The sequence below is a fragment of the Bacillus rossius genome, chromosome 1, assembly GCF_032445375.1.
Source record: "Bacillus rossius redtenbacheri isolate Brsri chromosome 1, Brsri_v3, whole genome shotgun sequence".
NCBI lineage: Eukaryota > Metazoa > Arthropoda > Insecta > Phasmatodea > Bacillidae > Bacillus > Bacillus rossius.
In genome coordinates this window covers 341,693,394-341,706,477 of record NC_086330.1, presented here as the reverse complement: position 1 = coordinate 341,706,477, position 13,084 = coordinate 341,693,394, and positions in this window count along the sequence as shown.

Here is a 13,084-nt window from a genome sequence, read left to right as displayed (position 1 = left end):
GAAAAACTGAACAGTAACAATGAAAACCGAAACCACACCTTATTCTCTTGCGATTAAAATGTGCACTCTAAAAACTCCATCGTAACAGATCCGAGGTCGGTGCGCCCTCGGCTGTTGGCCAATCAAGAGCAATGCTGACTGGCTGAATGGCGTGGGCCAATCAGAAATAATGTTTTGTGGTTAGCTGGAGCTGTTGGCCAATCAGTGGGTGCTTTGCTGCTAGCGCTTTTTTTTTTTTGGCAGATTTTGAAGAGTGATACCTATAATTTGGCTAGATTTTATCCATATGCAACAGGCCCTTTTTTTTTTTTTTTTGCAAAAAAACCTGAACGCCAATTGGACTGCAACAAGACATACACAGAGTGTTTCTTCCTTGCAATTGGTGGCTATCTGTGAGAGAAGCTGATCCTTATTTGACCAGGCCACTCAGGACGCGTTTGCTTCCGCACAGATTTACTGTGGTTGGTATTTCAACAGTAGACATGAAACTATGTACCAATCATAAAACACAGATGTTGGTACAGTGTTTATCCAGGAAGTCTCACATTATTTTCGTGAAAATTGTATGGCTCTATTTATCTGCTTTTGTGTTCTGTTCGAAGGATGATTAAATTTACTTTTGCTTCTTATTTGTGTAATTTATTGTTGTTTTACATATTGGTTTTGGTTTAGAATTGATCCATTTCAATGTTGTTTCTTAATTTCCTCAAATGTAAACTTTACCACAGGCCTAGAGAGACCATACACTTCAACAATGTTTCGTTAATGTGATCTGTGTCATGTAACTTGTCTCAAATTGAACATTTCTCAAAAGTAGTACAAATGATATAAATATCCTTCTGCTACAGTTTTTCTAAAAAAAACTTAATGTAGTGGTCAATGGTCCTAAACAAACATAATGTATTACTTTGAAAGTGACATTAAGGGCGGTATTCCAAAACATTCAGGTAAGGTAGCGAATAAGCACTACCTTGTTGGGATACAACTGTAACCTATCTCGCACACTGTATTCCAGAACGCGTCCCAATCCAATTCCTGTTAGGAAACGAAAAAGCAACTGTTTTAATAAACTGTGCCCTGTACGAGGCTAGAAACTGATTTCAATGCATTCTAGCGGATGTTTGGCAACCATCGATGGATTTGCTACGCCAAAATCCTACAGATAGCAGCACTATCGTGCGAATTAATTGGCGTAATTTTAATTTTCTCAGGTAATTTTAAAGTTGTTGATTATTTGTTTTTATGACCATTTAACTATTCAAATATATTCCAGAATAGGTTTTGCTATTATAAAGTTTTATTTGACACTATCATTACTACTGGTACTACTTTTTAGAAATGTTGAATTTTTAAGACAAGTAACATGATTGACATAGACTTTACGAAGGTCCCTTCAATCTTGTTTATGGATTTGGATATTATATACATTGGTCTATAGTAGGTCTGCTTCCTGAGTATCTAGATGGACAATCACTTTATTGGAAGTTACTTTCTATTCCAGTAAGGAATTAAGGCTTTGTTTGGAGATTTTTAAAGTATTTTTTATTTAATGGGGTTCATTAAATTTTTACAGTGAAACTTCTTTGCTGAGGGGGCTACAATCTTCGAGCATTACAAAAATTCAGATAGCATGAGTGGAATAGTTAGGTACGTGGTGGCGGAACCGGCAGAGGAGAGTGCGTCAGCGGCGTTGCCACTCCATTATTATCTCTTGTTCAATAAAATATTACCAATAATTTATCTCTATCTATTTTTAATGAGCAAAAAGTTTCACTTCTGTCGCACATGGAGTCAACACCACACACATAATTTTTTTAAATTTAAATTTTTGCTAAGCCATTCACTTGAAGAGAAGTTTTCAGGTTTGTGATTGCAACCTACTATAATTATGTTAAATATCATTATACAGTTGTTTCGTATTGTGAATATGCTTACAGTTGAGAAAAGATGATTAAATGTTTACGTAAGTAATGAGAGTTAGTATTAATATTATTTTGTTTTGTTTAGCAGTGATTATGAAATTATCAATTTCTAAATTTTATGTCTTTGTTATAACGAGTATCGTTAAAATTTTTGCATGTACTTTGTTTCAGATCCTGAAAAATTCCTACTCATTATTCGCTCTACTAAGGGAGATCAGCGAAGAGAAGTGAAGCAAGGATGTACATGGAAACTGAAGTACAACATAAATTTTGTAAAATGTTTATGTATGTTTAGATCTTAAAAATGGCAATATTTTTTTTTGTAAATTTATTAAAATTGCACCAAAAAACTAGTGTGAAGTTTTTTTTTTTTTTTTAATTTTCCTGAAACAACTTGAAGTTTAAGGGCTGATATATTTTTCTTGTCTCTTATGTCACTGACCCTTCTAAACTTGGCAACTGCTTTGACGTCGTCCAGCCGAAGGCCACCCCAAAGCCCGACCTGCAACCGCCAGTATCCGACCCCGCTAACAAAACGCACCCCTAGCCAGGGGCGGGATTTCAGCATTATTGTTGGGGGGGGGGGGGGGGGCAACGGGAAAATGAAGTAACACCAACCCAGCGAATAAAGCGGGTTGTCCGGGGGCCCTCCCCCGGAAAATTTTGAATTCAAGGTGCAAAATGGTGCTATTTAAACAGTTTTCGACCGCGTTAATGTAGAAGTTACTGTGGGGGAAAAGAGAGGGATTTAATCTCAATAAAAAAAAAACATGATTTCAACACTTACTCCCATTATAATATATGTAGCCTTATTAATGCGAAGGTTTTTTCTTACAGAAAATATAGTATAGTGACATAAGTAACAAAAAATGTAGTAATTTTACTGTAAATAGCACACAATTTGTTAAGTTTTTCTACTTTTTCTCATTCACTGAAAATGTAATCTTCACTTTCGACTTGAATTAAAAGCAGTAATCACATCTGATATGTCAATTTTTATGTCTCTTTCAATGGCTAACAAAGCCAAAGAAGAGAGCCTTTCTTGTCCTAAAGAATTCCTGCAATATGTTTTTAACCGTCTCAAACATGAAAAGGATCGTTCACAAGAAGCCGAGTTCATAGGTATGGTAAGATACAAACGAAACAACTCGAAAATTAATGGAAAAATATGTTTCACATTATTTCCTACACATGCAGATGCAACCACTCTTTCTTCAATGGACTTGTTCTTAATAATTTCCATTTTATAAAACACTGCAGTTCTGCCACGAAGCATTCCTTGTCTAAGTTGTAGTAGTTGCAAACAACATTTACACTAGAGGCGTTAATTTTATTTTCACCTAGAATGTTACTCAGGTGATTTAGGACATCTAAATTGCTTTCATCCAGCTGGTCTCGTATTTCTTGTACAAGAATGTCAAGAAGAGGGAAATGTATCGTAATTATGTAAAACTGTTCCACAGTTTCAAATGGAGTTTTACTACCACCATTTATTTTTCGTGGTATTCTGCATTTCTTGGTAACTGTGCTGGCTGGAAACCATACTGTTTGGCTACCTCAGTGCAGTGATTGAACAGTTGAGTGAAAAAGGCATCTGTCCTAAAAGAAAGCAAAACATCAATAGTGCTGTTCGCCACACGTTTTATTGTTTCATAGCTCACACTACCACTTTGGAGGGAGTTAGATAGGATGCTGCACTGAGAAAGAACTCTTCTTTACAACAAAAGATCAAACATAAAATTGAAATCTTCCATGCATTTAAGTAGGGCACTGGCCTTGCCACCAAAGGTATGATCAGTTGCTGCGATTTCACTCAAGGCTGTCAATGAAGTTTCAAAATTGTCAAGTAATGAACGTACAGCTTCAACACGAAAGGACCATCTGGTGTCACTCAGAGACTTCAATGTCTTTGTTCCAACACTGAAAACTGTTGTGCTTTTGCGAATTTTTTCAAAAATTGCGTGGTGTTTGCCTGATTTTTCGATGAAGTTGTACAAAGTTTGTACATTGGAAAAAATATTCCTTATTGATGTTACCCCTGTGCAACAACTTACAATGCAGAGATTTAAAACGTGTGCATTGCAGTGAATGTACATTGACAACGGGTTTTCTTTCTGGATTCTTGCCGCAACTCCTTTGTACGACCCTCGCATATTCGATGCTCCATCGTAGCATTGAGCTCGTATGTTTTTTACTTCCAAATTTAAAGAAGTTAAAACATCCTTCAATAGATTTGCTAACGATTCACCATCAGTTTTTTCTGTATAGTAAAATCCTACAAACGATTCATGAACCTCTAGATTGTCGTTCACATATCTTATCACAACAGCTACTTACTGCAGTCTGGGAATATCTTGTGTTTCATCAGCAATCAAAGCAAATATTTTTGCCTGTCTTATTTTATCAGTGATTTGAGTCTTTATTTGCTCTCCCATAATGGTTAGCAGTTCATTCTGAAAATTTCCATCTGTGTACTGGAAGTTTTTGTGTCGATCAGCGAAGAATTGTCTTATTAATGTGCTATCTTTGCTGCGAAGCTCCATCAACTCCAAAAAATTCCCTTTACTTTTGAAGCAGTGGTCTCATCGTGACCTCTTAAGGGGATTGGTGCACCAGCATCGTATTAAAAAAAACAATATATTTGTTAATGATTCAGCTGCTACAGAAGATTTGAACCATTCTGGTGTAAAATTTATTTTTTTATTTTTTTATTTTAATTAAGTTATTGCTGATTTCCGGGAATTTTTTAAATTCAAGCTTTATTAAAAAACTATAAAGAATTCAGTGGTAAAACTTTCGCAGATAAATTTTCAGACACGGGAGATATAACTGTGACCATTATTTTATCTGTAATCATTATTAATTTAACGTATTTACAATTTGAATTTTAATAAATAAGCTGCTACGAAATTACGTGATATTCATTTGCGAATTTAATAACATTCGCGTTTTCATTTGTAATTCAAACGCCTACATATATGTCGGCTGAATGATTGACTTTATTTTAGTCTTTAGCTTATTGCAGTCGGACCTAAAGTAAAAATGTAGCTGTAGAAATTTGAGCAGCGTGCAAGCTCGGATACGAGGAATTATGGAGCGCGCTGGACAGTAGTGACACCTTGCGACAGTTTTCCAAACTTTTTGCAGCTTGTTCCCACCCAGCCACAGCTGTCTGCTGTTTACGAAGGGGAGACGGGATTTCGCGGGAAACTGATATGAAGGTCAACGTACTCATTTTCAGTAGATAAGAGAACGTGTTTGGTATAGCTCGGCGTATAATTGAATGGTTATTCTCTGTTATTATTTAGCACAGTGATTTAGCTAGATGTTTTTTGTTGTAAGCGTGAGATTTATTCAGGAATAAAATGCAGAAGAAACCTCCACCAAGCAGCGTACACAAAAGAACAAAACTATCGAAAACCATTAGAGCGCTTAGAAAAAAGAATAAAGAAAGATACGAGATTATTTTATTATAGCTTTTTTTACCATTTATATTTATTTTTCAGAGTTGCGTATGTACAACGCGATGGACGCGATGCGACAACAAAAAGATGTGTAAAATTTTAAACATGTTTTTTTTTTTTGGTTTTTTCAGCAATGCGTGAACCATTCATTAACTATACCCAACATGTATCCGTATAATTACGTTTGAGTTTTTTTTTTATGACAGGCACCAATGTTAACAAGTTTATTAAGCCACAATAGACTTTTTTCAGAAAACTAAGTGTAGCAGAAAACACTCAACATAGTCTCACACAAAATCAGTTTACATGAATGCAGTTTTAAGAAGTAAGCTACGTAAATAATAGTTAAAAATTATTTAATATCTGCTGGTAACGTTTCCAAAGTATCAGCTTCGCCTTCATTCACGAACAATATTCGTGAGCTTATTTATTTATTATGCTGGCTATTCGTTGGTGACTGTTAGGACTGCAAAATTAGTAAATATTTTTCACCCTATCCTGAGTTAAATCTAAGTGTGCGCGGTTAGATGAGGACCTAGATGTGTCTCAGGCTTACGCCTTTACACTCTACTCATGCGGGGTATTAACCATGCGCGTAAGGGCGCGTTGCCATTGACCTGTAGGATAGTCTCAACAATCCTCTACGAACTCGAAAAATGTCACCTGCTCATTGCCTACTTGACTTGTGACAACTGTTTGTTGTAATGCCTGTGATTCATCGTTGATTTTGTTGAGGAGTTTTCAGTGATTCAGAGCCTCCCATTTAACTGTGGCCGAATTGAAGAAGCATGTTACATGCTTGAATTCATAGCGAATGGAAACCACAAATATTTACTGATGTAGTGGTTGGTAAAAAAAATATTATTCGTATCGCGTCCATTGCTTCGCGCCATTATGGCTCCTATATTATATGGATTTATAAAATATAACGATTCATTTACGACACTTAAGATAAGGTGTGTAGGATTTTAAGAATTCACTTCAATTAATATTTAAGAACATATTTCAGGATAACTTATGTAGACGCTCGTACAGACGGCACCGGTTGTGATGACTCATTGTTACCAGAGCAGGGGCCACGCATGTGAAACCTCAACACAACTCGAAAATCAGTAAGTGTTACATTGAAATGTGTCTGCTACAAATGTTCAGGAATTATAACTTTGAAATCGAGTAGAAATATTCCTGCAATCAGCATTAGGTATATTTTAATAGACATTGAAAGCGAATCATTAAGTAGCTTCAAAATCCAAATACCGGAATACAGATAGTCTGTAACAATACAGACCTCACAGACTAGATATGGTCCAGATTGTTAATACTAACACATTTGAAAAAAAACTGACTAGTTACTGAATATGTTGAAATTTTGTAAACCTGTTACTTTATATGATTGGTGATGTAATAATGTCTCTTGGAAACTACATAAGATTTTAACTGCTTTTATTTCTCCATAAATTCGCAAATCACCATGGCAGCCATTTTACGATCATGATTTAATTCTTAAATTTTAAATTAGTTTATTTGTTGAGAGCCTGGTACAATGTGTCTGACCACTAAAGCGATCCGAGCCGCGTAGTGTATACTACTGCAAGGTTGCCGAAGTAGGCTCGGGTCGGGACGAATTTCGCTGTGAAGAAACAAAGGTTTTTAATACATGGAAAATTATCCCAAAGCCGAAAATTTGTACAGTAGTAGAATGAAAATTCTTAGTAACACGTCAAAAGTTTAAGTACTGCCGCAAACCTTGTGCGTCACACCAAAAACGGGCAGTTAAGTCCAAAATGACAATTTTATGCAACGATCCACAATAATGGATATTGCAAATGCACTTTATGGAGTAGACCGTCAGTATGGAACCCAAAATAATCTAGAAACATTGCCCTATCTGAGGATAGTGATAAAAAGCACAAAGTTTTAACATGTTTCTATAAAATATACCTTTTAAATCATTAAAGTTAACGAATTCACTTTCATTCAATTTTAAGGAAATATAAATACATCTTACATAAACTTAAAGAGCCCAACGTGGAAATCGCTTAAAGTAAACGTTGTTGCATATTTATTCATCTTTAAATTGGTATATTTTTTAAGTGTCTCATACAATTAGTCTGACCACTAAAGCGATCCGAGCCGCGTAGTGTATACTACTGCGAGGTTGTCGAAGTAGGCTCGGGTCGGGACGAATTTCGCTGTTAAGAAACAAACATTTTTAATACATGGAAAATTATCCCAAAGCAAAAATTTTGTACAGTAGTAGAATGAACATTTCTTAGTAACACGTCAAAAGTTTACTGATGAAACCTTGTGATCACACCAATAATGAGCAGTTGAGTCCTTAATGATAATTTCTACAATGATCCACAAAAATGTTTCGTAAATTTAATAACTTTAATACTTTTTTAAGCCGGTTCTCATTATGGCACCAAAGTAATATAAAAGAATGTCCTACATGGAAACTGTGATAAACACCTCAATGTTTAAACGTCCTATTATTAAATTGGTAATTTTAATCATAAAAGGTAAGAAATATATTTTTTTTTATAGAAATTTGACTACATGTTACATAAATATGTTGAGTGTAGCGTCAAAATCACTTCATAAATATTGTCTGTGTGTTTTTTTTAAAGGTTTTAATGTGTATATTTTGAGTGTCTGGTACAATAGTCTGACCACTGATGTATTTCAAGCTGCGTAGTGTGTGTGTGCAGCAGTGTTAAAGTCGCTCGTGCTGGGACGTTTTTTGCTCCAGAAAACTAAGGTTTTTAATGTATGGTAATTCCAGACTGAATTTTACTCTGAAAGAATAAAAGTTTCCTAACTGCAGGTGATTTTTGCTGCTTACGTAGATAAAAATCTTCCAGGATGCGATTTGCTTAGTTAAAAATGTTAGTATGATCGACTCTTTAATTTCTAAATTATAAATAAATAACAATAGAACTTCCCGGAAAGTTGTGATAAACTGACGATATTACGCGAGTAGCAGACCCGTACGTGACTACAGAGAAAGGCTATTTTCCTTGACCGTTAAGATTTCTGGGACGAACACCCTCTCACAGCTGGGGTCATAAAATACGGTCAAACTCTTGCAAAAACATCCACCACCGCTCTTTGTCACTAGCAATTCAACGAAGTAAGCTAGGCGCAGCACTCCAATGAATTAACTTAGAAAAAAAATACTAAATATGTAATTCTATCAATACATTTTACAACACAACTTATGTTTTATTTATTTTCTGGAAAAAAATAATATTATCATACGAATTATGTTATAAAAGTGACAAAACTCAATAAGCACATTTACGGTGTATCGTTTTCTTCAATTGTTATGTAGTAAACTAATTTCATATAATTAAATATATATATTTTATAATATAGGCTACATTAAAATTTTGCACAGTTCTGATCTAAAATAATATAATGTATTAGAAATAAAAAATAATTATATTTTTTGGTATTAAAATATTTTTTAATAATAAAATTTTTGTAACAAAATAGAGGTCCTCTAGAATTTTTATTTACAAGTTCCAAGCAGAAATTGTTTATTGTTAATTTTATTGTATCAAAAATCATTCATATAAGAAAAAAGAATATGTATATCTCAATAGATGTAACATGAATACACCCTATCATATGCATTAAATATATTTTAAGTAATTCCTAAATAAGACCAAGTTTATTGAGTGTCGCAGTACGCAGCGTGTTTCAAAGCCCGCCGGCCGTGAAAGATCAGTACGGCCGCAGTACACTGCAACGCTCGGGCAGCTTTAATGAGGCAACTAATTATGCTAGACTCTTTATAAATATACTATCTTAAAGCTAAAAGTATAATTAAAAACATTTATTTAGACATTTTTTCTTATTGGGCTCTTCAAATCGGTGTAAATCGTATTTTTATCTGGGTGGCAAAGATAAAATAAATATATGTCGTGAATTAATCGCTTTATATCATATCTTAAATATTAAAAATTTAAATTTTTTTCTAACATTAATGGGCGTATTACAGTTTCTAGATTATTTTGGTAAGTTTACGGACAGTCAAAATTAAAAACTGTATAAATGGGTAGTATTTTAATGGACTGATGCTGTCACCTAGGACTTAAATGCAAATTTTCGGTGATAACGCACAAGGTCTTCAGCGGTAAACTTTCGGTATGTTATCAAGCATAGTCAACTCTACCACAGTACAAAAATTCAGCTTTGGACAAATTTTTCACAGGTTGTCTTGGTTTCCTGGAGTAACATGAAAGTCTACGCGGGGAAGGGCGGCTACCTGATCCGAGAATGAAGGATAGGGCGAGATGGGAAGCGAAGATAAGAGCTGGTTGGGTGTCCGTGTTGGAGAGAGAGAGAGAGAGAGAGAGAGAGAGAGAGAGAGAGAGAGAGAGAGAGAGAGAGAGAGAAAGAGAGAAAGGCGATATTGTGGAAGACCTTCGAAAGATTCCCGCTAGATGGCAGGCCTCAGAGCTGCAACATTCGACAACCTCCCCTCACAGAAGCTCTCTCGCCACTAACTTGCCAAATCTCACCCGCTAGCTTATATACGTGCTGGCTGGCCGTACAGTAGTAATAAACAAGCATTTATAAAACACTTAAGCTCATTTCCAACAAATTCTGACGAATGACTGTTTTTTGTCCTGCACCAATCCCCTTAAGGCAATTGCCTGCCTTCCACAAAATATCAAGGTTTTGCACACTACTTGTAGGTACAGTCTGTTTTCTTGAACGTCTTTGGAATATTTATCAATAACCCTTTCGGCAATGCTTCCATCTTTTTCGGCCTGTTGACGTGAAGCAAATTTCACTTTGTTTCTGATATGTGTGTTACTCTTCTGATGGTTCTCGAAAGCTGTAGTAGCCTTCTTCCACTTGCAAAATCCGGTGACTGTAAAATCATTTTCAGCTGTTGTTACCGTGTCTGATTGTTGAAATAGTCGGCATATGAAACAGTATACTTTGTCGTTCAGTGGGCTATTCTCCAGCCAAGTATATGTTTTGTACCACTCAGCCCTAAATTTGCGACCAACCGTAACATGAAATTTTAACTTGTCAGGCTGAAATGGACCCTCTTTGAAGTATTTCATAGCTAGAGATGGATGATGACAGGGATCACGTTCGTTCCTGAGTAATTGATCAGGCACACAAGAGTCGTCTTTAGTACAAAAAGCGGAAACATCTGGTTTGAAAACAGATTCAGCCCTAGACGAAGAAGCACGGTCACTCAAGTGAGGGCAAGGAGCGGGTAGTTGATGAGAAAACGAATCAGATGCCTCATCCTCTTCTTGCTGACAGCTCTCATTTCGCTTCTTCTTACTGACTGGTCCAAAAAAAGGCAGTAGTGAACTCTGTCCTTTTAGTTGATCCTTGAAATATAAACACACCGACTTAACATTACATAAAAATATTATATATGATAATTTAGTACAAGCATAAATTCAGTGGTTTTGTGATTCTGTCAATAACTTTTGGTTATCATGGCAGTATGAAAGTACAAAATAAAAAAAATTAAGTATTGGGGTAGTAATGAGACATGGGACAAACGAGGGAAAGTGATAAATAGTGCACTTTGTTCCCTCCCCCCTTCCTCGGGCCGGCTCGAAATAATTTTGATGTGTATTACGTTGAAATGTTATGACGTACAATTGACACGTAGCCTACCACAATTTTTTTTTTTTTTTTGGGCAATTCACTTTCACTGTTTTGACCCGTGTCACAGAATAAACAAGTAGGCCTAACAGAAGCAACATGGTGTGGTTATTAACGAACTCGTTTATTTCTTTGTTGCCATGGCACCAAAGATTTACACATGTGGATGTTATGTTATACTAAAATTTTTACTTATTTCAAGTTTTTTGAGGAAACATTTACCAAGTAAGTATTATGACGCATACAATTTTCAAATGAATTATTTCGGGATACATATATTACAGAACTATTGGGCGGCCGTGTTTACATTTAATTTCAGCACGCCCCGAGAGCTGGAACAAAAACAACAATGAAAAATCTGTCTGTCACTTCTGTTAGCTTTACTTATTCTGTTCCCGTATCCCATTATTACCCACAGACAGAGAAACTTTATGTGTACGTACATACACAGAAAGGTTCTCTGTGTGGGTAACTTCGTATCTCCGATGATTAAGTGAATTATTGTTTTTTTTATATAATAGTTTTAGAAGTTAAACTAAAATTATAGCTCATAAAATAATTTACCGCAGTTGGTTTACTACGTTGAGTATTAATTTTACGTGAGACGTAATACAAATGTAAGAAGTTTTGTTTTATGTATACGAAATTTATTATTTTTACTGCTATGTTGCTATCTATCGGTGACATTGGAACTAACAACGAACTTGGAACGAGTGTAATTCACTCACAGTGATGCTGCGCCGTGCGCCAGCGCTAAAGAGAGGTAACTATCAACACCTGCAAAAAAGTTTTTTTTCTCTAAAATTTTTGGGGTGGCAAGTGCCCCCCCTTGCCACCCTCAAATCCCGCCTATGCCCCTAGCCATGGCCCACCCGAGTCAGGCAAGCCTTCGATGCCAAGGTAGAATCAAGGGCCGTGTCTAACTAGTTAAACACCTCGACCCCAGTTCACTAATAATCAAACATAAATTAATGACAACTCCACTATTAATTAAAACCCCCGCCCAAGGAAAGTGCGACGCAGGAGTGCCCGAGTCACTCACGTGTGAAATTACCTTAATCAGTTTGTGAGTGCCTCCTTTGCGGCCTTCAGCCTTAATTAATTATAGTGTTGTGTTGACGTAAATAAATCTCCGAGTTTTTTATGTGTAACTAGCCACTGGAGCAGTCAGCAAGTGACGAACAGTCTCTGGTGTGACTCTTAATATTTAAACTTAATTTACGTCAATTTGTTAATCAAAATTTTTATTAAATAGTATCTGCCAATCAAATTAAGTATTAATAATTAATGTGTGAATTTAGAGCTGCTCTCAGCTTCTTATTAAAATAATTTCCGACTAACGGAACTTTAGCAACTTTGGCGCGAGAGAACGCTGAGGCCTCCCCTCGCGCCAAGGCCTTATGCCAGTACCGAGCGACTCGCGGACCGGGGCGGACGTGCATTCCACGGGGAGACATCATCCTTTGTCCACACTGAACAGTACTTCTGGTAAATATAGTCATTCAAACCAAATCTCTTTTATTCGTTTTGTTAACTCCCCGTGCGTCCCCGGTCCTTTTACTGTGTAGGGCCTAACCTAGCCGCTTAATTTTTAAACTCCCCGCAAGAGACATTACGCGGGGTAGTCCACTTTACGTCACGGGCCGACTCCCGCTAACAGTGAACTTTCATTAATGTCGAGTGCATAGACACCGACGACAACCACGAGTGAACTTTGTATCTAATTTAACTGCGGACCGCGATTCCCACAAGTGAATCCGGACACCACCCAATTAACAATTTTCGGGATTGGCCGCCTCCAATCAACCTCCCCCTTAACCTCGACTGGCGTGAGGGTATAACTAGTGACAGTGCGTCAGAGCACTCATATTGAACTATGTAATTGTAACTATGTAGGGTAAATCTGTGTGCGACGTGCAAGTGTAGTGTAAGTGTAATTTGCGACTGTAATAATTCATTTAATTAAATGGCAACTCCGCACCCCCCCCCCCCTCCCCGTGCACGATGTGCCAACAACCATCTAAACCTCGAGTTCGTCTCTATTATTGAATT